This window comes from Oncorhynchus kisutch, linkage group LG15 (genome assembly GCF_002021735.2).
Source record: "Oncorhynchus kisutch isolate 150728-3 linkage group LG15, Okis_V2, whole genome shotgun sequence".
In the NCBI taxonomy this organism is placed as follows: domain Eukaryota; kingdom Metazoa; phylum Chordata; class Actinopteri; order Salmoniformes; family Salmonidae; genus Oncorhynchus; species Oncorhynchus kisutch.
This window is the reverse complement of record NC_034188.2, coordinates 11810307-11835966: the sequence shown is the minus strand read 5'-3', so window position 1 is coordinate 11835966 and position 25660 is coordinate 11810307. Positions and strand designations below refer to the sequence as shown.

General features: G+C 32.9%; 1 protein-coding gene across 1 annotated transcript in view; it reads right to left on the bottom strand.

The window, feature by feature from the left end:
• LOC109881427 (neuroligin-3) overlaps positions 1-25660 on the bottom strand; it is a 338721-nt gene that overhangs the window by 97975 nt on the left and 215086 nt on the right. The gene's annotated exons all lie outside the window — the stretch shown is intronic.

Here is a 25660-nt window from a genome sequence, read left to right as displayed (position 1 = left end):
AGCAGTAGTAATGCCTTACAGGACTCATACAGTATTATTTATAACAGTAGTAATGCCTTACAGGACTCCTACAGTATTATTTATAGCAGTAGTAATGCCTTACAGGACTCATACAGTATTATTTATAGCAGTAGTAATGCCTTACAGGACTCATACAGTATTATTTATAGTAGTAGTAATGCCTTACAGGACTCCTACAGTATTATTTATAGCAGTAGTAATGCCTTACAGGACTCATACAGTATTATTTATAGTAGTAGTAATGCCTTACAGGACTCATACAGTATTATTTATAGTAGTAGTAATGCCTTACAGGACTCCTACAGTATTATTTATAGCAGTAGTAATGCCTTACAGGACTCATACAGTATTATTTATAGTAGTAGTAATGCCTTACAGGACTCATACAGTATTATTTATAGCAGTAGTAATGCCTTACAGGACTCCTACAGTATTATTTATAGCAGTAGTAATGCCTTACAGGACTCATACAGTATTATTTATAGCAGTAGTAATGCCTTACAGGACTCATACAGTATTATTTATAGCAGTAGTAATGCCTTACAGGACTCATACAGTATTATTTATAGTAGTAGTAATGCCTTACAGGACTCATACAGTATTATTTATAGTAGTAGTAATGCCTTACAGGACTCCTACAGTATTATTTATAGCAGTAGTAATGCCTTACAGGACTCTACAGTATTATTTATAGCAGTAGTAATGCCTTACAGGACTCATACAGTATTATTTATAGTAGTAGTAATGCCTTACAGGACTCATACAGTATTATTTATAGTAGTAGTAATGCCTTACAGGACTCATACAGTATTATTTATAGCAGTAGTAATGCCTTACAGGACTCATACAGTATTATTTATAGTAGTAGTAATGCCTTACAGGACTCATACAGTATTATTTATAGCAGTAGTAATGCCTTACAGGACTCATACAGTATTATTTATAGCAGTAGTAATGCCTTACAGGACTCTACAGTATTATTTATAGCAGTAGTAATGCCTTACAGGACTCCTACAGTATTATTTATAACAGTAGTAATGCCTTACAGGACTCATACAGTATTATTTATAGTAGTAGTAATGCCTTACAGGACTCATACAGTATTATTTATAGCAGTAGTAATGCCTTACAGGACTCATACAGTATTATTTATAGCAGTAGTAATGCCTTACAGGACTCCTACAGTATTATTTATAGCAGTAGTAATGCCTTACAGGACTCATACAGTATTATTTATAACAGTAGTAATGCCTTACAGGACTCATACAGTATTATTTATAGCAGTAGTAATGCCTTACAGGACTCATACAGTATTATTTATAGTAGTAGTAATGCCTTACAGGACTCATACAGTATTATTTATAGTAGTAGTAATGCCTTACAGGACTCATACAGTATTATTTATAGTAGTAGTAATGCCTTACAGGACTCATACAGTATTATTTATAGCAGTAGTAATGCCTTACAGGACTCATACAGTATTATTTATAGCAGTAGTAATGCCTTACAGGACTCCTACAGTATTATTTATAGCAGTAGTAATGCCTTACAGGACTCATACAGTATTATTTATAACAGTAGTAATGCCTTACAGGACTCATACAGTATTATTTATAGCAGTAGTAATGCCTTACAGGACTCGTACAGTATTATTTATAGCAGTAGTAATGCCTTACAGGACTCATACAGTATTATTTATAGTAGTAGTAATGCCTTACAGGACTCCTACAGTATTATTTATAGCAGTAGTAATGCCTTACAGGACTCATACAGTATTATTTATAGTAGTAGTAATGCCTTACAGGACTCATACAGTATTATTTATAGTAGTAGTAATGCCTTACAGGACTCCTAAAGTATTATTTATAGCAGTAGTAATGCCTTACAGGACTCATACAGTATTATTTATAGCAGTAGTAATGCCTTACAGGACTCATACAGTATTATTTATAGCAGTAGTAATGCCTTACAGGACTCATACAGTATTATTTATAGTAGTAGTAATGCCTTACAGGACTCATACAGTATTATTTATAGTAGTAGTAATGCCTTACAGGACTCATACAGTATTATTTATAGCAGTAGTAATGCCTTACAGGACTCATACAGTATTATTTATAGTAGTAGTAATGCCTTACAGGACTCATACAGTATTATTTATAGTAGTAGTAATGCCTTACAGGACTCATACAGTATTATTTATAGTAGTAGTAATGCCTTACAGGACTCATACAGTATTATTTATAGTAGTAGTAATGCCTTACAGGACTCATACAGTATTATTTATAGCAGTAGTAATGCCTTACAGGACTCATACAGTATTATTTATAGCAGTAGTAATGCCTTACAGGACTCCTACAGTATTATTTATAACAGTAGTAATGCCTTACAGGATTCCTACAGTATTATTTATAACAGTAGTAATGCCTTACAGGACTCTACAGTATTATTTATACAGTAGTAATGCCTTACAGGACTCCTACAGTATTATTTATAGCAGTAGTAATGCCTTACAGGACTCATACAGTATTATTTATAGTAGTAGTAATGCCTTACAGGACTCATACAGTATTATTTATAGCAGTAGTAATGCCTTACAGGACTCCTACAGTATTATTTATAACAGTAGTAATGCCTTACAGGACTCCTACAGTATTATTTATAGCAGTAGTAATGCCTTACAGGACTCATACAGTATTATTTATAGCAGTAGTAATGCCTTACAGGACTCATACAGTATTATTTATAGTAGTAGTAATGCCTTACAGGACTCCTACAGTATTATTTATAGCAGTAGTAATGCCTTACAGGACTCATACAGTATTATTTATAGTAGTAGTAATGCCTTACAGGACTCATACAGTATTATTTATAGCAGTAGTAATGCCTTACATGACTCATACAGTATTATTTATAGTAGTAGTAATGCCTTACAGGACTCATACAGTATTATTTATAGCAGTAGTAATGCCTTACAGGACTCATACAGTATTATTTATAGTAGTAGTAATGCCTTACAGGACTCATACAGTATTATTTATAGTAGTAGTAATGCCTTACAGGACTCATACAGTATTATTTATAGCAGTAGTAATGCCTTACAGGACTCATACAGTATTATTTATAACAGTAGTAATGCCTTACAGGACTCCTACAGTATTATTTATAGCAGTAGTAATGCCTTACAGGACTCATACAGTATTATTTATAACAGTAGTAATGCCTTACATGACTCATACAGTATTATTTATAGTAGTAGTAATGCCTTACAGGACTCATACAGTATTATTTATAGTAGTAGTAATGCCTTACAGGACTCATACATTATTATTTATAGCAGTAGTAATGCCTTACAGGACTCCTACAGTATTATTTATAACAGTAGTAATGCCTTACAGGACTCATACAGTATTATTTATAGCAGTAGTAATGCCTTACAGGACTCATTCAGTATTATTTATAGTAGTAGTAATGCCTTACAGGACTCCTACAGTATTATTTATAGCAGTAGTAATGCCTTACAGGACTCCTACAGTATTATTTATAGCAGTAGTAATGCCTTACAGGACTCATACAGTATTATTTATAGCAGTAGTAATGCCTTACAGGACTCATACAGTATTATTTATAGCAGTAGTAATGCCTTACAGGACTCATACAGTATTATTTATAGTAGTAGTAATGCCTTACAGGACTCCTACAGTATTATTTATAACAGTAGTAATGCCTTACAGGACTCATACAGTATTATTTATAGCAGTAGTAATGCCTTACAGGACTCATACAGTATTATTTATAGCAGTAGTAATGCCTTACAGGACTCATACAGTATTATTTATAGTAGTAGTAATGCCTTACAGGACTCATACAGTATTATTTATAGCAGTAGTAATGCCTTACAGGACTCATACAGTATTATTTATAGCAGTAGTAATGCCTTACAGGACTCATACAGTATTATTTATAGCAGTAGTAATGCCTTACAGGACTCATACAGTATTATTTATAGCAGTAGTAATGCCTTACAGGACTCCTACAGTATTATTTATAACAGTAGTAATGCCTTACAGGACTCCTACAGTATTATTTATAGTAGTAGTAATGCCTTACAGGACTCATACAGTATTATTTATAACAGTAGTAATGCCTTACAGGACTCATACAGTATTATTTATAGCAGTAGTAATGCCTTACAGGACTCATACAGTATTATTTATAGTAGTAGTAATGCCTTACAGGACTCCTACAGTATTATTTATAGCAGTAGTAATGCCTTACAGGACTCCTACAGTATTATTTATAGTAGTAGTAATGCCTTACAGGACTCATACAGTATTATTTATAGTAGTAGTAATGCCTTACAGGACTCATACAGTATTATTTATAGTAGTAGTAATGCCTTACAGGACTCATACAGTATTATTTATAGTAGTAGTAATGCCTTACAGGACTCATACAGTATTATTTATAGCAGTAGTAATGCCTTACAGGACTCATACAGTATTATTTATAGCAGTAGTAATGCCTTACAGGACTCATACAGTATTATTTATAGCAGTAGTAATGCCTTACAGGACTCATACAGTATTATTTATAGCAGTAGTAATGCCTTACAGGACTCCTACAGTATTATTTATAGCAGTAGTAATGCCTTACAGGACTCATACAGTATTATTTATAGTAGTAGTAATGCCTTACAGGACTCATACAGTATTATTTATAGTAGTAGTAATGCCTTACAGGACTCATACAGTATTATTCATAGTAGTAGTAATGCCTTACAGGACTCCTACAGTATTATTTATAACAGTAGTAATGCCTTACAGGATTCCTACCAGTATTATTTATAACAGTAGTAATGCCTTGAATGACTCATACAGTATTATTTATAACAGTAGTAATGCCTTACAGGGAACTCATACAGTATTATTTATAGCAGCAGTAATGCCTTACAGGACTCGTACAGTATTATTTATAGTAGTAGTAATGCCTTACAGGACTCATACAGTATTATTTATAGTAGTAGTAATGCCTTACAGGACTCCTACAGTATTATTTATAGCAGCAGTAATGCCTTACAGGACTCGTACAGTATTATTTATAGTAGTAGTAATGCCTTACAGGACTCATACAGTATTATTTATAGTAGTAGTAATGCCTTACAGGACTCCTAAAGTATTATTTATAGCAGTAGTAATGCCTTACAGGACTCATACAGTATTATTTATAGCAGTAGTAGTAATGCCTTACATGACTCCTACAGTATTATTTATAACAGTAGTAATGCCTTACAGGACTCGTACAGTATTATTTATAGCAGTAGTAATGCCTTACAGGACTCATTACAGTATTATTTTATAACAGTAGTAATGCCTTACAGGACTCCTACAGTATTATTTATAGCAGCAGTAATGCCTTACAGGACTCGTACAGTATTATTTATAGTAGTAGTAATGCCTTACAGGACTCATACAGTATTATTTATAGTAGTAGTAATGCCTTACAGGACTCATAAAGTATTATTTTATAGCAGTAGTAATGCCTTACATGACTCATACAGTATTATTATAAACAGTAGTAATGCCTTACAGGACTCCTACAGTATTATTTATAGCAGGCAGTAATGCCTTACAGGACTCGTACTAGTATTATTTATAGTAGTAGTAATGCCTTACAGGACTCATACAGTATTATTCATAGTAGTAGTAATGCCTTACAGGACTCCTACAGTATTATTTATAGCAGCAGTTAATGCCTTACAGGACTCGTACAGTATTATTTATAGTAGTAGTAATGCCTTACAGGACTCCTACAGTATTATTATAGCAGTAATAATGCCTTACAGGACTCATACAGTATTAGTTCATAGTAGTAGTAATGCCTTACAGGACTCTACAGTATTATTTATAGCAGCACATAATGCCTACAGGACTCATACAGTATTATTTATAACAGTAGTAATGCCTTACAGGACTCATTCAGTATTATTTATAGTAGTAGTAATGCCTTACAGGACTCATACAGTATTATTTATAGCAAGTAGTAATGCCTTACAGGACTCATTCAGTATTATTTATAACAGTAGTAATGCCTTACAGGACTCCTACAGTATTATTTATAGCAGCAGTAATGCTTACAGGACTCGTACAGTATTATTTATAGTAGTAGTAAATGCCTTACAGGACTCATACAGTATTATTTTATAGTAGTATTATGCCTTACAGGACTCCTGAAGTATTATTTATAGTAGTAGTAATGCCTTACAGGACTCATACAGTATATTTATAGTAGTAGTAATGCCTTACAGGACTCCTACAGTATTATTTATAGCAGCATTAATGCCCTACAGGACTCGTACAGTATTATTTATAGTAGTAGTAATGCCTTACAGGACTCATACAGTATTATTTATAGTAGTAGTAATGCCTTACAGGACTCCTACAGTATTATTGATAACAGTAGTAATGCCTTACAGGACTCATACAGTATTATTATAGCAGTAGTAATGCCTTACAGGACTCATACAGTATTATTTATAGCAGTAGTAATGCCTTACATGACTCATACAGTATATTATAGTAGTAGTAATGCCTTACAGGACTCATACAGTATTATTTATAGTAGTAGTAATGACTACAGGACTCATACAGTATTATTTATAGCAGTAGTAATGCCTTACAGGACTCATACAGTATTATTTATAGCAGTAGTCATGCCTTACAGGACTCCTACAGTATTATTTTATAACAGTAGTAATGCCTTACAGGACTCTACAGTATTATTTATAACAGTAGTAATGCCTTAAGGATTCCTACAGTATTATTTATAACAGTAGTAATGCCTTACAGGACTCTACAGTATTATATTATAGTAGTAGTAATGCCTTACATGACTCATACAGTATTATTTATAGTCGTAGTAAGCCTTACAGGACTCATACAGTATTATTTATAGCAGTAGTAATGCCTTACATGACTCATACAGTATTATTTATAACAGTAGTAATGCCTTACAGGACTTCCTACAGTATTAATTATAACAGTAGTAATGCCTTACAGGATTCCTACAGTATTATTTATAACAGTAGTAATGCCTTACAGGACTCCTACAGTATTATTTATAGTAGTAGTAATGCCTTACATGACTCATACAGATTATTTATAGTAGTAGTAATGCCTTACAGGACTCATACAGTATTATTTATAGCAGTAGTAATGCCTTACATGACTCATACAGTATTATTTATAACAGTAGTAATGCCTTACAGGACTCCTACAGTATTATTTATAGCAGCAGTAATGCCTTACAGGACTCGTACAGTATTATTTATAGTAGTAGTAATGCCTTACAGGACTCATACAGTATTATTCATAGTAGTAGTAATGCCTTACAGGACTCCTACAGTATTATTTATAGCAGCAGTAATGCCTTACAGGACTCGTACAGTATTATTTATAGTAGTAGTAATGCCTTACAGGACTCATACAGTATTATTTATAGCAGTAATAATGCCTTACAGGACTCATACAGTATTATTCATAGTAGTAGTAATGCCTTACAGGACTCCTACAGTATTATTTATAGCAGCAGTAATGCCTTACAGGAACTCATACAGTATTATTTATAACAGTAGTAATGCCTTACAGGACTCATACAGTATTATTATAGCCAGTAGTAATGCCTTACAGGACTCGTACAGTATTATTATAGCAAGTAGTAATGCCTTACAGGACTCGACAGTATTATTTATAACAGTAGTAATGCCTTACATGACTCATACATATTATTTATAGTAGTAGTAATGCCTTACAGGACTCATACAGTATTATTTATAGTAGTAGTAATGCCTTACAGGACTCATACATTATTATTTATAGCAGTAGTAATGCCTTACAGGACTCCTACAGTATTATTTATAACAGTAGTACTGCCTTACAGGATTCCTACAGTATTATTTATAACAGTAGTAATGCCTTGAATGACTCATACAGTATTATTTATAACAGTAGTAATGCCTTACAGGACTCATACAGTATTATTTATAGCAGCAGTAATGCCTTACAGGACTCGTACAGTATTATTTATAGTAGTAGTAATGCCTTACAGGACTCCTACAGTATTATTTATAGCAGCAGTAATGCCTTACAGGACTCGTACAGTATTATTTATAGTAGTAGTAATGCCTTACAGGACTCATACAGTATTATTTATAGTAGTAGTAATGCCTTACAGGACTCATACAGTATTATTTATAGCAGTAATAATGCCTTACAGGACTCATACAGTATTATTCATAGTAGTAGTAATGCCTTACAGGACTCCTACAGTATTATTTATAGCAGCAGTAATGCCTTACAGGACTCATACAGTATTATTTATAACAGTAGTAATGCTTACAGGACTCATACAGTATTATTTATAGCAGTAGTAATGCCTTACAGGACTCGTACAGTATTATTTATAGCAGTAGTAATGCCTTACAGGACTCGTACAGTATTATTTATAACAGTAGTAATGCCTTACATGACTCATACAGTATATTTATAGCAGTAGTAATGCCTTACATGACTCATACAGTATTATTTATAGTAGTAGTACTGCCTTACAGGACTCATACAGTATTATTTATAGTAGTAGTAATGACTTACAGGACTCATACAGTATTATTTATAGCAGTAGTAATGCCTTACAGGACTCATACAGTATTATTTATAGCAGTAGTCATGCCTTACAGGACTCCTACAGTATTATTTATAACAGTAGTAATGCCTTACAGGACTCCTACAGTATTATTATAACAGTAGTAATGCCTTACAGGATTCCTACAGTATTATTATAACAGTAGTAATGCCTTACAGGACTCCTACAGTATTATTTATAGCAGCAGTAATGCCTTACAGGACTCGTACAGTATTATTTATAGTAGTAGTAATGCCTTACAGGACTCATACAGTATTATTCATAGTAGTAGTAATGCCTTACAGGACTCCTACAGTATTATTTATAGCAGCAGTAATGCCTTACAGGACTCGTACAGTATTATTTATAGTAGTAGTAATGCCTTACAGGACTCATACAGTATTATTTATAGCAGTAATAATGCCTTACAGGACTCATACAGTATTATTCATAGTAGTAGTAATGCCTTACAGGACTCCTACAGTATTATTTATAGCAGCAGTAATGCCTTACAGGACTCATACAGTATTATTTATAACAGTAGTAATGCCTTACAGGACTCATACAGTATTATTTATAGCAGTAGTAATGCCTTACAGGACTCGTACAGTATTATTTTATAGCAGTAGTAATGCCTTACAGGACTCGTACAGTATTATTTATAACAGTAGTAATGCCTTACATGACTCATACAGTATTATTTATAGTAGTAGTAATGCCTTACAGGACTCATACAGTATTATTTATAGTAGTAGTAATGCCTTACAGGACTCATACATTATTATTTATAGCAGTAGTAATGCCTTACAGGACTCCTACAGTATTATTTATAACAGTAGTAATGCCTTACAGGATTCCTACAGTATTATTTATAACAGTAGTAATGCCTTGAATGACTCATACAGTATTATTTATAACAGTAGTAATGCCTTACAGGACTCATACAGTATTATTTATAGCAGCAGTAATGCCTTACAGGACTCGTACAGTATTATTTATAGTAGTAGTAATGCCTTACAGGACTCCTACAGTATTATTTATAGCAGCAGTAATGCCTTACAGGACTCGTACAGTATTATTTATAGTAGTAGTAATGCCTTACAGGACTCATACAGTATTATTTATAGTAGTAGTAATGCCTTACAGGACTCATACAGTATTATTTATAGCAGTAATAATGCCTTACAGGACTCATACAGTATTATTCATAGTAGTAGTAATGCCTTACAGGACTCCTACAGTATTATTTATAGCAGCAGTAATGCCTTACAGGACTCATACAGTATTATTTATAACAGTAGTAATGCCTTACAGGACTCATACAGTATTATTTATAGCAGTAGTAATGCCTTACAGGACTCGTACAGTATTATTTATAGCAGTAGTAATGCCTTACAGGACTCGTACAGTATTATTTATAACAGTAGTAATGCCTTACATGACTCATACAGTATTATTTATAGCAGTAGTAATGCCTTACATGACTCATACAGTATTATTTATAGTAGTAGTAATGCCTTACAGGACTCATACAGTATTATTTATAGTAGTAGTAATGACTTACAGGACTCATACAGTATTATTTATAGCAGTAGTAATGCCTTACAGGACTCATACAGTATTATTTATAGCAGTAGTCATGCCTTACAGGACTCCTACAGTATTATTTATAACAGTAGTAATGCCTTACAGGACTCCTACAGTATTATTTATAACAGTAGTAATGCCTTACAGGATTCCTACAGTATTATTTATAACAGTAGTAATGCCTTACAGGACTCCTACAGTATTATTTATAGTAGTAGTAATGCCTTACATGACTCATACAGTATTATTTATAGTAGTAGTAATGCCTTACAGACTCATACAGTATTATTTATAGCAGTAGTAATGCCTTACATGACTCATACAGTATTATTTATAACAGTAGTAATGCCTTACAGGACTCCTACAGTATTAATTATAACAGTAGTAATGCCTTACAGGATTCCTACAGTATTATTTATAACAGTAGTAATGCCTACAGGATCCCTACAGTATATTATACTAGTAGTAATGCCTTACATGACTCATACAGTATTATTTATAGTAGTAGTAATGCCTACAGGACTCATTACAGTATTATTTAGAGCATTAGTAATGCCTTACATGACTCCTACAGTAATTATTATAACAGTAGTAATGCCTTACAGGACTTCTACAGTATTATTTATAGCAGCAGTAATGCCTTACAGGACTCGTACAGTATTATTATAGTAGTAGTAATGCCTTACAGGACTCATACCGTATTATTCTATAGTAGTAGTAATGCCTTACAGGACTCTACAGTATTATTTATAGCAGAGTAATGCCTTACAGGACTAGTACAGTATTATTTATCGTAGTAGTAATGCCTTACAGGACTCATACAGTATTATTTATAGCAGTAATAATGCCGTACAGGACTCATACAGTATTATTCATAGTAGTAATATGCCTTACAGGACTCCTACAGTATTATTATAGCAGCAGTAATGCCTTACAGGACTCATACAGTATTATTTATAGCAGTAGTAATGCCTTACAGGACTCCATACAGTATTATTATAGCAGTAGTATATGCCTTACAGGACTCGTACAGTATTATTTATAGCAGTAGTAATGCCTATACAGGACTCGTACAGTATTATTTATAACAGTAGTAATGCCTTACATGACTCATACAGTATTATTTATAGTAGTAGTAATGCCTTACAGGACTCATACAGTATTATTTATAGTATAGTAATGCCTTACAGGACTCATACATTATTATTTATAGCAGTAGTAATGCCTTACAGGACGCCTACAGTATTATTTATAACAGTAGTAATGCCTTACAGGATTCCTACAGTATTATTTATAACGTAGTAATGCCTTGAATGACTCATACAGTATATTTCATAACAGTAGTAATGCCTTACAGGACTCATACAGTATTATTTATAGTCAGCAGTAATGCCTTACAGGACTCGTACAGTATTATTTATAGTAGTAGTAATGCCTTACAGGACTCCTACAGTATTATTTATAGCAGCAGTAATGCCTTACAGGACTCGTAACAGTATTATTTATAGTAGTAGTAATGCCTTACAGGACTCATACAGTATTATTTATAGTAGTAGTAATGCCTTACAGGACTCATACAGTATTATTTATAGCAGTAATAATGCCTTACAGGACTCATACAGTATTATTCATAGTAGTAGTAATGCCTTACAGGACTCCTACAGTATTATTTATAACAGTAGTAATGCCTTGAATGACTCCATACAGTATTATTTATACAGTAGTAATGCCTTACAGGACTCATACAGTATTATTTATAGCAGGCAGTAATGCCTTGAATGACTCATACAGTATTATTTATAACAGTAGTAATGCTTACAGGACTCATACAGTATTATTTATAGCAGCAGTAATGCCTTACAGGACTCGTACAGTATTATTTATAGTAGTAGTAATGCCTTACAGGACTCCTACAGTATTATTTATAGCAGCAGTAATGCCTTACAGGACTCGTACAGTATTATTTATAGTAGTAGTAATGCTTACAGGACTCATACAGTATTATTTATAGTAGTAGTAATGCCTTACAGGACTCATACAGTATTATTTATAGCAGTAATAATGCCTTACAGGACTCATACAGTATTATTCATAGTAGTAGTAATGCCTTACAGGACTCCTACAGTATTATTTATAGCAGCAGTAATGCCTTACAGGACTCATACAGTATTATTATAACAGTAGTAATGCCTTAAGGACTCATACAGTATTATTTATAGCAGTAGTATGCCTTACAGGACTCGTACAGTATTATTTATAGCAGTAGTAATGCCTTACAGGACTCGTCCAGTATTATTTATACAGTAGTAATGCCTTACATGACTCATACAGTATTATTTATAGCAGTAGTAATGCCTTACATGACTCATACAGTATTATTTATAGTAGTAGTAATGCCTTACAGGACTCATACAGTATTATTTGATAGTAGTAGTAATGACTTACAGGACTCATACAGTATTATTTATAGCAGTAGTAATGCCTTACAGGACTCATACAGTATTATTTATAGCAGTAGTCATGCCTTACAGGACTCCTACAGTATTATTTATAACAGTAGTAATGCCTTACAGGACTCCTACAGTATTATTTATAACAGTAGTAATGCCTTACAGGATTCCTACAGTATTATTTATAACAGTAGTAATGCCTTACAGGACTCCTACAGTATTATTTATAGTAGTAGTAATGCCTTACATGACTCATACAGTATTATTTATAGTAGTAGTAATGCCTTACAGGACTCATACAGTATTATTTATAGCAGTAGTAATGCCTTACATGACTCATACAGTATTATTTATAACAGTAGTAATGCCTTACAGGACTCCTACAGTATTAATTATAACAGTAGTAATGCCTTACAGGATTCCTACAGTATTATTTATAACAGTAGTAATGCCTTACAGGACTCCTACAGTATTATTTATAGTAGTAGTAATGCCTTACATGACTCATACAGTATTATTTATAGTAGTAGTAATGCCTTACAGGACTCATACAGTATTATTTATAGCAGTAGTAATGCCTTACATGACTCATACAGTATTATTTATAACAGTAGTAATGCCTTACAGGACTCCTACAGTATTATTTATAGCAGCAGTAATGCCTTACAGGACTCGTACAGTATTATTTATAGTAGTAGTAATGCCTTACAGGACTCATACAGTATTATTCATAGTAGTAGTAATGCCTTACAGGACTCCTACAGTATTATTTATAGCAGCAGTAATGCCTTACAGGACTCGTACAGTATTATTTATAGTAGTAGTAATGCCTTACAGGACTCATACAGTATTATTTATAGCAGTAATAATGCCTTACAGGACTCATACAGTATTATTCATAGTAGTAGTAATGCCTTACAGGACTCCTACAGTATTATTTATAGCAGCAGTAATGCCTTACAGGACTCATACAGTATTATTTATAACAGTAGTAATGCCTTACAGGACTCATAACAGTATTATTTATAGCAGTAGTAATGCCTTACAGGACTCGTACAGTATTATTTATAGCAGTAGTAATGCCTTACAGGACTCGTACAGTATTATTTATAACAGTAGTAATGCCTTACATGACTCATACAGTATTATTTATAGTAGTAGTAATGCCTTACAGGACTCATACAGTATTATTTATAGTAGTAGTAATGCCTTACAGGACTCATACATTATTATTTATAGCAGTAGTAATGCCTTACAGGACTCCTACAGTATTATTTATAACAGTAGTAATCCCTTACAGGATTCCTACAGTATTATTTATAACAGTAGTAATGCCTTGAATGACTCATACAGTATTATTTATAACAGTAGTAATGCCTTACAGGACTCATACAGTATTATTTATAGCAGCAGTAATGCCTTACAGGACTCGTACAGTATTATTTATAGTAGTAGTAATGCCTTACAGGACTCCTACAGTATTATTTATAGCAGCAGTAATGCTTACAGGACTCGTACAGTATTATTTATAGTAGTAGTAATGCCTTACAGGACTCATACAGTATTATTTATAGTAGTAGTAATGCCTTACAGGACTCATACAGTATTATTTATAGCAGTAATAATGCCTTACAGGACTCATACAGTATTATTCATAGTAGTAGTAATGCCTTACAGGACTCCTACAGTATTATTTATAGCAGCAAGTAATGCCTTACAGGACTCATACAGTATTATTTATAACAGTAGTAATGCCTTACAGGACTCATACAGTATTATTTATAGCAGTAGTAATGCCTTACAGGACTCGTACAGTATTATTTATAGCAGTAGTAATGCCTTACAGGACTCGTACAGTATTATTTATAACAGTAGTAATGCCTTACATGACTCATACAGTATATTTATAGTAGTAGTAATGCCTTACAGGACTCATACAGTATTATTTATAGTAGTAGTAATGCCTTACAGGACTCATACATTATTATTTATAGCAGTAGTAATGCCTTACAGGACTCCTACAGTATTATTTATAACAGTAGTAATGCCTTACAGGATTCCTACAGTATTATTTATAACAGTAGTAATGCCTTGAATGACTCATACAGTATTATTTATAACAGTAGTAATGCCTTACAGGACTCATACAGTATTATTTATAGCAGCAGTAATGCCTTACAGGACTCGTACAGTATTATTTATAGTAGTAGTAATGCCTTACAGGACTCATACAGTATTATTTATAGTAGTAGTAATGCCTTACAGGACTCCTACAGTATTATTTATAGCAGCAGTAATGCCTTACAGGACTCGTACAGTATTATTTATAGTAGTAGTAATGCCTTACAGGACTCATACAGTATTATTTATAGTAGTAGTAATGCCTTACAGGACTCCTAAAGTATTATTTATAGCAGTAGTAATGCCTTACAGGACTCATACAGTATTATTTATAGCAGTAGTAATGCCTTACAGGACTCCTACAGTATTATTTATAACAGTAGTAATGCCTTACAGGACTCGTACAGTATTATTTATAGCAGTAGTAATGCCTTACAGGACTCATACAGTATTATTTATAACAGTAGTAATGCCTTACAGGACTCCTACAGTATTATTTATAGCAGCAGTAATGCCTTACAGGACTCGTACAGTATTATTTATAGTAGTAGTAATGCCTTACAGGACTCATACAGTATTATTTATAGTAGTAGTAATGCCTTACAGGACTCATAAAGTATTATTTATAGCAAGTAGTAATGCCTTACATGACTCATACAGTATTATTTATAACAGTAGTAATGCCTTACAGGACTCCTACAGTATTATTTATAGCAGCAGTAATGCCTTACAGGACTCGTACAGTATTATTTATAGTAGTAGTAATGCCTTACAGGACTCATACAGTATTATTCATAGTAGTAGTAATGCCTTACAGGACTCCTACATTATTATTTATAGCAGTAGTAATGCCTTACAGGACTCCTACAGTATTATTTATAACAGTAGTAATGCCTTACAGGATTCCTACAGTATTATTTATAACAGTAGTAATGCCTTGAATGACTCATACAGTATTATTTATAACAGTAGTAATGCCTTACAGGACTCATACAGTATTATTTATAGCAGCAGTAATGCCTTACAGGACTCGTACAGTATTATTTATAGTAGTAGTAATGCCTTACAGGACTCATACAGTATTATTTATAGTAGTAGTAATGCCTTACAGGACTCCTACAGTATATTTATAGCAGCAGTAATGCCTTACAGGACTCGTACAGTATTATTTATAGTAGTAGTAATGCCTTACAGGACTCATACAGTATTATTTATAGTAGTAGTAATGCCTTACAGGACTCCTAAAGTATTATTTATAGCAGTAGTAATGCCTTACAGGACTCATACAGTATTATTTATAGCAGTAGTAATGCCTTACAGGACTCCTACAGTATTATTTATAACAGTAGTAATGCCTTACAGGACTCGTACAGTATTATTTATAGCAGTAGTAGTAATGCCTTACAGGACTCATACAGTATTATTTATAACAGTAGTAATGCCTTACAGGACTCCTACAGTATTATTTATAGCAGCAGTAATGCCTTACAGGACTCGTACAGTATTATTTATAGTAGTAGTAATGCCTTACAGGACTCATACAGTATTATTTATAGTAGTAGTAATGCCTTACAGGACTCATAAAGTATTATTTATAGCAGTAGTAATGCCTTACATGACTCATACAGTATTATTTATAACAGTAGTAATGCCTTACAGGACTCCTACAGTATTATTTATAGCAGCAGTAATGCCTTACAGGACTCGTACAGTATTTATTTATAGTAGTAGTAATGCCTTACAGGACTCATACAGTATTATTCATAGTAGTAGTAATGCCTTACAGGACTCCTACAGTATTATTTATAGCAGCAGTAATGCCTTACAGGACTCATACAGTATTATTTATAGTAGTAGTAATGCCTTACAGGACTCATACAGTATTATTTATAGCAGTAATAATGCCTTACAGGACTCATACAGTATTATTCATAGTAGTAGTAATGCCTTACAGGACTCCTACAGTATTATTTATAGCAGCACTAATGCCTTACAGGACTCATACAGTATTATTTATAACAGTAGTAATGCCTTACAGGACTCATTCAGTATTATTTATAGTAGTAGTAATGCCTTACAGGACTCATACAGTATTATTTATAGCAGTAGTAATGCCTTACAGGACTCATACAGTATTATTTATAACAGTAGTAATGCCTTACAGGACTCCTACAGTATTATTTATAGCAGCAGTAATGCCTTACAGGACTCGTACAGTATTATTTATAGTAGTAGTAATGCCTTACAGGACTCATACAGTATTATTTATAGTAGTATTAATGCCTTACAGGACTCATACAGTATTATTCATAGTAGTAGTAATGCCTTACAGGACTCCTACAGTATTATTTATAGCAGCAGTAATGCCTTACAGGACTCGTACAGTATATTTATAGTAGTAGTAATGCCTTACAGGACTCATACAGTATTATTTATAGCAGTAATAATGCCTTACAGGACTCATACAGTATATTCATAGTAGTAGTAATGCCTTACAGGACTCCTACAGTATTATTTATAGCAGCACTAATGCCTTACAGGACTCATACAGTATTATTTATAACAGTAGTAATGCCTTACAGGACTCATTCAGTATTATTTATAGTAGTAGTAATGCCTTACAGGACTCATACAGTATTATTTATAGCAGTAGTAATGCCTTACAGGACTCATACAGTATTATTTATAACTAGTAGTAATGCCTTACAGGACTCCTACAGTATTATTTATAAGCAGCAGTAATGCCTTACAGGACTCGTACAGTATTATTTATAGTAGTAGTAATGCCTTACAGGACTCATACAGTATTATTTATAGTAGTATTAATGCCTTACAGGACTCCTGAAGTATTATTTATAGTAGTAGTAATGCCTTACAGGACTCATACAGTATTATTTATAGTAGTAGTAATGCCTTACAGGACTCCTACAGTATTATTTATAACAGTCAGTAATGCCTTACAGGATCATACAGTATTATTTATAGCAGTAGTAATGCCTTACAGGACTCATACAGTATTATTATAGCAGTAGTAATGCCTTACATGAACTTCATACAGTATTATTTATAGTAGTAGTAATGCCTTACAGGGACTCATACAGTATATTTATTATGTGAGTAGTACTGACTTACAGGACTCATACAGTATGATTTATAGCAGTAGTTAATGCCTTACAGGACTCCTTAGCAGTATTATTTATAAACTCAGTAGCTAATGCCTTACAGGTTTCCTACCAGTATTATTTATAACAGTAGTAATGCCTTGAATGACTCATGACAGTATTATTTCTATAACAGTAGTACTGCCTACAGGACTCATACAGTATTATTTATAGCGAGCAGTAATGCCTTACAGGACTCGTACCGTATTATTTATAGTAGTAGTAATGCCTTACAGACTCATACAGTATTATTTTTATAGTAGTAGTAATGCCTTACAGGACTCCTACAGTATTATTTATAGCAGTAGTAATGCCTTACAGGACTCATACAGTATTATTTATAGTAGTAGTAATGCCTTACAGGACTCATACAGTATTATTTATAGTAGTAGTAATGCCTTACAGGACTCCTAAAGTATTATTTATAGCAGTAGTAATGCCTTACAGGACTCATACAGTATTATTTATAGCAGTAGTAATGCCTTACAGGACTCCTACAGTATTATTTATAACAGTAGTAATGCCTTACAGGACTCATACAGTATTATTTATAGCAGTAGTAATGCCTTACAGGACTCATACAGTATTATTTATAGCAGTAGTAATGCCTTACAGGACTCATACAGTATTATTTATAGTAGTAGTAATGCCTTACAGGACTCATACAGTATTATTTATAGTAGTAGTAATGCCTTACAGGACTCCTACAGTATTATTTATAGCAGCAGTAATGCCTTACAGGACTCGTACAGTATTATTTATAGTAGTAGTAATGCCTTACAGGACTCATACAGTATTATTTATAGTAGTAGTAATGCCTTACAGGACTCCTAAAGTATTATTATAGCAGTAGTAATGCCTTACAGGACTCATACAGTATTATTTTATAGCAGTAGTAATGCCTTACAGGACTCCTACCAGTATTATTTATAACAGTAGTAATGCCCTTACAGGACTCGACAGTATTATTTATAGCAGTAGTAATGCCTTACAGGACTCATACAGTATTATTTATAACAGTAGTAATGCCTTACAGGACTCCTACAGTATTATTTATAGCAGCAGTAATGCCTTACAGGACTCGTACAGTATTATTTATAGTAGTAGTAATGCCTTACAGGACTCATTACAGTATTATTTATAGTAGTAGTAATGCCTTACAGGACTCATAAAGTATTATTTATAGCAGTAGTAATGCCTTACATGACTCATACAGTATTATTTATAACAGTAGTAATGCCTTACAGGACTCCTACAGTATTATTTATAGCAGGCAGTAATGCCTTACAGGACTCGTACAGTATTATTTATAGTGTAGTAATGCCTTACAGGACTCATACAGTATTATTCATAGTAGTAGTAATGCCTTACAGGACTCCTACAGTATTATTTATAGCAGGCAGTAATGCCTTACAGGACTCATACAGTATTATTTATAGTAGTAGTAATGCCTTACAGGACTCATACAGTATTATTTATAGCAGTAATAATGCCTTACAGGACTCATACAGTATTATTCATAGTAGTAGTAATGCCTTACAGGACTCCTACAGTATTATTTATAGCAGTAGTAATGCCTTACAGGACTCATACAGTATTATTTATAACAGTAGTAATGCCTTACAGGACTCATACAGTATTATTTATAGTAGTAGTAATGCCTTACAGGACTCATACAGTATTATTTATAGCAGTAGTAATGCCTTACAGGACTCATACAGTATTATTTATAACAGTAGTAATGCCTTACAGGACTCCTACAGTATTATTTATAGCAGTAGTAATGCCTTACAGGACTCGTACAGTATTATTTATAGTAGTAGTAATGCCTTACAGGACTCATACAGTATTATTTATAGTAGTAGTAATGCCTTACAGGACTCATACAGTATTATTTATAGTAGTAGTAATGCCTTACAGGACTCCTACAGTATTATTTATAGCAGTAGTAATGCCTTACAGGACTCATACAGTATTATTTATAGTAGTAGTAATGCCTTACAGGACTCATACAGTATTATTTATAGCAGTAGTAATGCCTTACAGGACTCATACAGTATTATTTATAGTAGTAGTAATGCCTTACAGGACTCCTACAGTATTATTTATAGCAGTAGTAATGCCTTACAGGACTCATACAGTATTATTTATAACAGTAGTAATGCCTTACAGGACTCATACAGTATTATTTATAGTAGTAGTAATGCCTTACAGGACTCATACAGTATTATTTATAGCAGTAGTAATGCCTTACAGGACTCATACAGTATTATTTATAACAGTAGTAATGCCTTACAGGACTCCTACAGTATTATTTATAGCAGTAGTAATGCCTTACAGGACTCATACAGTATTATTTATAGTAGTAGTAATGCCTTACAGGACTCATACAGTATTATTTATAGTAGTATTAATGCCTTACAGGACTCCTGAAGTATTATTTATAGTAGTAGTAATGCCTTACAGGACTCATACAGTATTATTTATAGTAGTAGTAATGCCTTACAGGACTCCTACAGTATTATTTATAGCAGTAGTAATGCCTTACAGGACTCATACAGTATTATTTATAGCAGTAGTAATGCCTTACAGGACTCATACAGTATTATTTATAGCAGTAGTAATGCCTTACAGGACTCATACAGTATTATTTATAGCAGTAGTCATGCCTTACAGGACTCCTACAGTATTATTTATAACAGTAGTAATGCCTTACAGGATTCCTACAGTATTATTTATAACAGTAGTAATGCCTTACAGGACTCCTACAGTATTATTTATAGTAGTAGTAATGCCTTACATGACTCATACAGTATTATTTATAGTAGTAGTAATGCCTTACAGGACTCATACAGTATTATTTATAGCAGTAGTAATGCCTTACATGACTCATACAGTATTATTTATAACAGTAGTAATGCCTTACAGGACTCCTACAGTATTATTTATAGCAGTAGTAATGCCTTACAGGACTCGTACAGTATTATTTATAGTAGTAGTAATGCCTTACAGGACTCATACAGTATTATTTATAGTAGTAGTAATGCCTTACAGGACTCCTACAGTATTATTTATAGCAGTAGTAATGCCTTACAGGACTCATACAGTATTATTTATAGTAGTAGTAATGCCTTACAGGACTCATACAGTATTATTTATAGTAGTAGTAATGCCTTACAGGACTCCTACAGTATTATTTATAGCAGTAGTAATGCCTTACAGGACTCATACAGTATTATTTATAGCAGTAGTAATGCCTTACAGGACTCTACAGTATTATTTATAGCAGTAGTAATGCCTTACAGGACTCATACAGTATTATTTATAGCAGTAGTAATGCCTTACATGACTCATACAGTATTATTTATAACAGTAGTAATGCCTTACAGGACTCCTACAGTATTATTTATAGCAGCAGTAATGCCTTACAGGACTCGTACAGTATTATTTATAGTAGTAGTAATGCCTTACAGGACTCATACAGTATTATTTATAGTAGTAGTAATGCCTTACAGGACTCATACAGTATTATTTATAACAGTAGTAATGCCTTACAGGACTCCTACAGTATTATTTATAGTAGTAGTAATGCCTTACAGGACTCATACAGTATTATTCATAGTAGTAGTAATGCCTTACAGGACTCCTACAGTATTATTTATAGCAGCAGTAATGCCTTACAGGACTCGTACAGTATTATTTATAGTAGTAGTAATGCCTTACAGGACTCATACAGTATTATTTATAGCAGTAATAATGCCTTACAGGACTCATACAGTATTATTTATAGTAGTAGTAATGCCTTACAGGACTCCTACAGTATTATTTATAGCAGTAGTAATGCCTTACAGGACTCATACAGTATTATTTATAGCAGTAGTAATGCCTTACAGGACTCATACAGTATTATTTATAGTAGTAGTAATGCCTTACAGGACTCATACAGTATTATTTATAGCAGTAGTAATGCCTTACAGGACTCATACAGTATTATTTATAACAGTAGTAATGCCTTACAGGACTCCTACAGTATTATTTATAGCAGTAGTAATGCCTTACAGGACTCATACAGTATTATTTATAGTAGTAGTAATGCCTTACAGGACTCATACAGTATTATTTATAGTAGTATTAATGCCTTACAGGACTCCTGAAGTATTATTTATAGTAGTAGTAATGCCTTACAGGACTCATACAGTATTATTTATAGTAGTAGTAATGCCTTACAGGACTCTACAGTATTATTTATAGCAGTAGTAATGCCTTACAGGACTCATACAGTATTATTTATAGTAGTAGTAATGCCTTACAGGACTCATACAGTATTATTTATAGTAGTAGTAATGCCTTACAGGACTCATACAGTATTATTTATAGTAGTAGTAATGCCTTACAGGACTCCTACAGTATTATTTATAGCAGTAGTAATGCCTTACAGGACTCGTACAGTATTATTTATAGTAGTAGTAATGCCTTACAGGACTCATACAGTATTATTTATAGCAGTAGTAATGCCTTACAGGACTCATACAGTATTATTTATAGTAGTAGTAATGCCTTACAGGACTCCTACAGTATTATTTATAGCAGTAGTAATGCCTTACAGGACTCATACAGTATTATTTATAACAGTAGTAATGCCTTACAGGACTCATACAGTATTATTTATAGTAGTAGTAATGCCTTACAGGACTCATACAGTATTATTTATAGCAGTAGTAATGCCTTACAGGACTCATACAGTATTATTTATAACAGTAGTAATGCCTTACAGGACTCCTACAGTATTATTTATAGCAGTAGTAATGCCTTACAGGACTCGTACAGTATTATTTATAGTAGTAGTAATGCCTTACAGGACTCATACAGTATTATTTATAGTAGTATTAATGCCTTACAGGACTCCTGCAGTATTATTTATAGTAGTAGTAATGCCTTACAGGACTCATACAGTATTATTTATAACAGTAGTAATGCCTTACAGGACTCCTACAGTATTATTTATAGCAGCAGTAATGCCTTACAGGACTCGTACAGTATTATTTATAGTAGTAGTAATGCCTTACAGGACTCATACAGTATTATTTATAGTAGTAGTAATGCCTTACAGGACTCATACAGTATTATTTATAGCAGTAGTAATGCCTTACAGGACTCATACAGTATTATTTATAACAGTAGTAATGCCTTACAGGACTCTACAGTATTATTTATAGCAGTAGTAATGCCTTACAGGACTCATACAGTATTATTTATAGTAGTAGTAATGCCTTACAGGACTCATACAGTATTATTTATAGTAGTAGTAATGCCTTACAGGACTCCTACAGTATTATTTATAGCAGTAGTAATGCCTTACAGGACTCATACAGTATTATTTATAGCAGTAGTAATGCCTTACAGGACTCATACAGTATTATTTATAGCAGTAGTAATGCCTTACATGACTCATACAGTATTATTTATAGTAGTAGTAATGCCTTACAGGACTCATACAGTATTATTTATAGTAGTAGTAATGCCTTACAGGACTCATACAGTATTATTTATAGCAGTAGTAATGCCTTACAGGACTCATACAGTATTATTTATAGTAGTAGTAATGCCTTACAGGACTCATACAGTATTATTTATAGCAGTAGTAATGCCTTACAGGACTCATACAGTATTATTTATAACAGTAGTAATGCCTTACAGGACTCCTACAGTATTATTTATAACAGTAGTAATGCCTTACAGGACTCCTACAGTATTATTTATAACAGTAGTAATGCCTTACAGGACTCCTACAGTATTATTTATAGTAGTAGTAATGCCTTACATGACTCATACAGTATTATTTATAGTAGTAGTAATGCCTTACAGGACTCATACAGTATTATTTATAGCAGTAGTAATGCCTTACATGACTCATACAGTATTATTTATAACAGTAGTAATGCCTTACAGGACTCCTACAGTATTATTTATAGCAGTAGTAATGCCTTACAGGACTCGTACAGTATTATTTATAGTAGTAGTAATGCCTTACAGGACTCATACAGTATTATTTATAGTAGTAGTAATGCCTTACAGGACTCCTACAGTATTATTTATAGCAGTAGTAATGCCTTACAGGACTCGTACAGTATTATTTATAGTAGTAGTAATGCCTTACAGGACTCATACAGTATTATTTATAGCAGTAGTAATGCCTTACAGGACTCATACAGTATTATTTATAGTAGTAGTAATGCCTTACAGGACTCCTACAGTATTATTTATAGCAGTAGTAATGCCTTACAGGACTCATACAGTATTATTTATAACAGTAGTAATGCCTTACAGGACTCATACAGTATTATTTATAGCAGTAGTAATGCCTTACAGGACTCGTACAGTATTATTTATAGCAGTAGTAATGCCTTACAGGACTCGTACAGTATTATTTATAACAGTAGTAATGCCTTACATGACTCATACAGTATTATTTATAGTAGTAGTAATGCCTTACAGGACTCATACAGTATTATTTATAGTAGTAGTAATGCCTTACAGGACTCATACATTATTATTTATAGCAGTAGTAATGCCTTACAGGACTCCTACAGTATTATTTATAACAGTAGTAATGCCTTACAGGATTCCTACAGTATTATTTATAACAGTAGTAATGCCTTGCAGGACTCATACAGTATTATTTATAACAGTAGTAATGCCTTACAGGACTCATACAGTATTATTTATAGCAGTAGTAATGCCTTACAGGACTCGTACAGTATTATTTATAGTAGTAGTAATGCCTTACAGGACTCCTACAGTATTATTTATAGCAGCAGTAATGCCTTACAGGACTCGTACAGTATTATTTATAGTAGTAGTAATGCCTTACAGGACTCATACAGTATTATTTATAGTAGTAGTAATGCCTTACAGGACTCATACAGTATTATTTATAGCAGTAGTAATGCCTTACAGGACTCATACAGTATTATTTATAGTAGTAGTAATGCCTTACAGGACTCCTACAGTATTATTTATAGCAGCAGTAATGCCTTACAGGACTCATACAGTATTATTTATAACAGTAGTAATGCCTTACAGGACTCATACAGTATTATTTATAGCAGTAGTAATGCCTTACAGGACTCGTACAGTATTATTTATAGCAGTAGTAATGCCTTACAGGACTCGTACAGTATTATTTATAACAGTAGTAATGCCTTACAGGACTCCTACAGTATTATTTATAGCAGCAGTAATGCCTTACAGGACTCATACAGTATTATTTATAGTAGTAGTAATGCCTTACAGGACTCATACAGTATTATTTATAGTAGTATTAATGCCTTACAGGACTCCTGAAGTATTATTTATAGCAGTAGTAATGCCTTACAGGACTCATACAGTATTATTTATAACAGTAGTAATGCCTTACAGGACTCCTACAGTATTATTTATAGCAGTAGTAATGCCTTACAGGACTCATACAGTATTATTTATAGTAGTAGTAATGCCTTACAGGACTCATACAGTATTATTTATAGTAGTATTAATGCCTTACAGGACTCCTGAAGTATTATTTATAGTAGTAGTAATGCCTTACAGGACTCATACAGTATTATTTATAGTAGTAGTAATGCCTTACAGGACTCATACAGT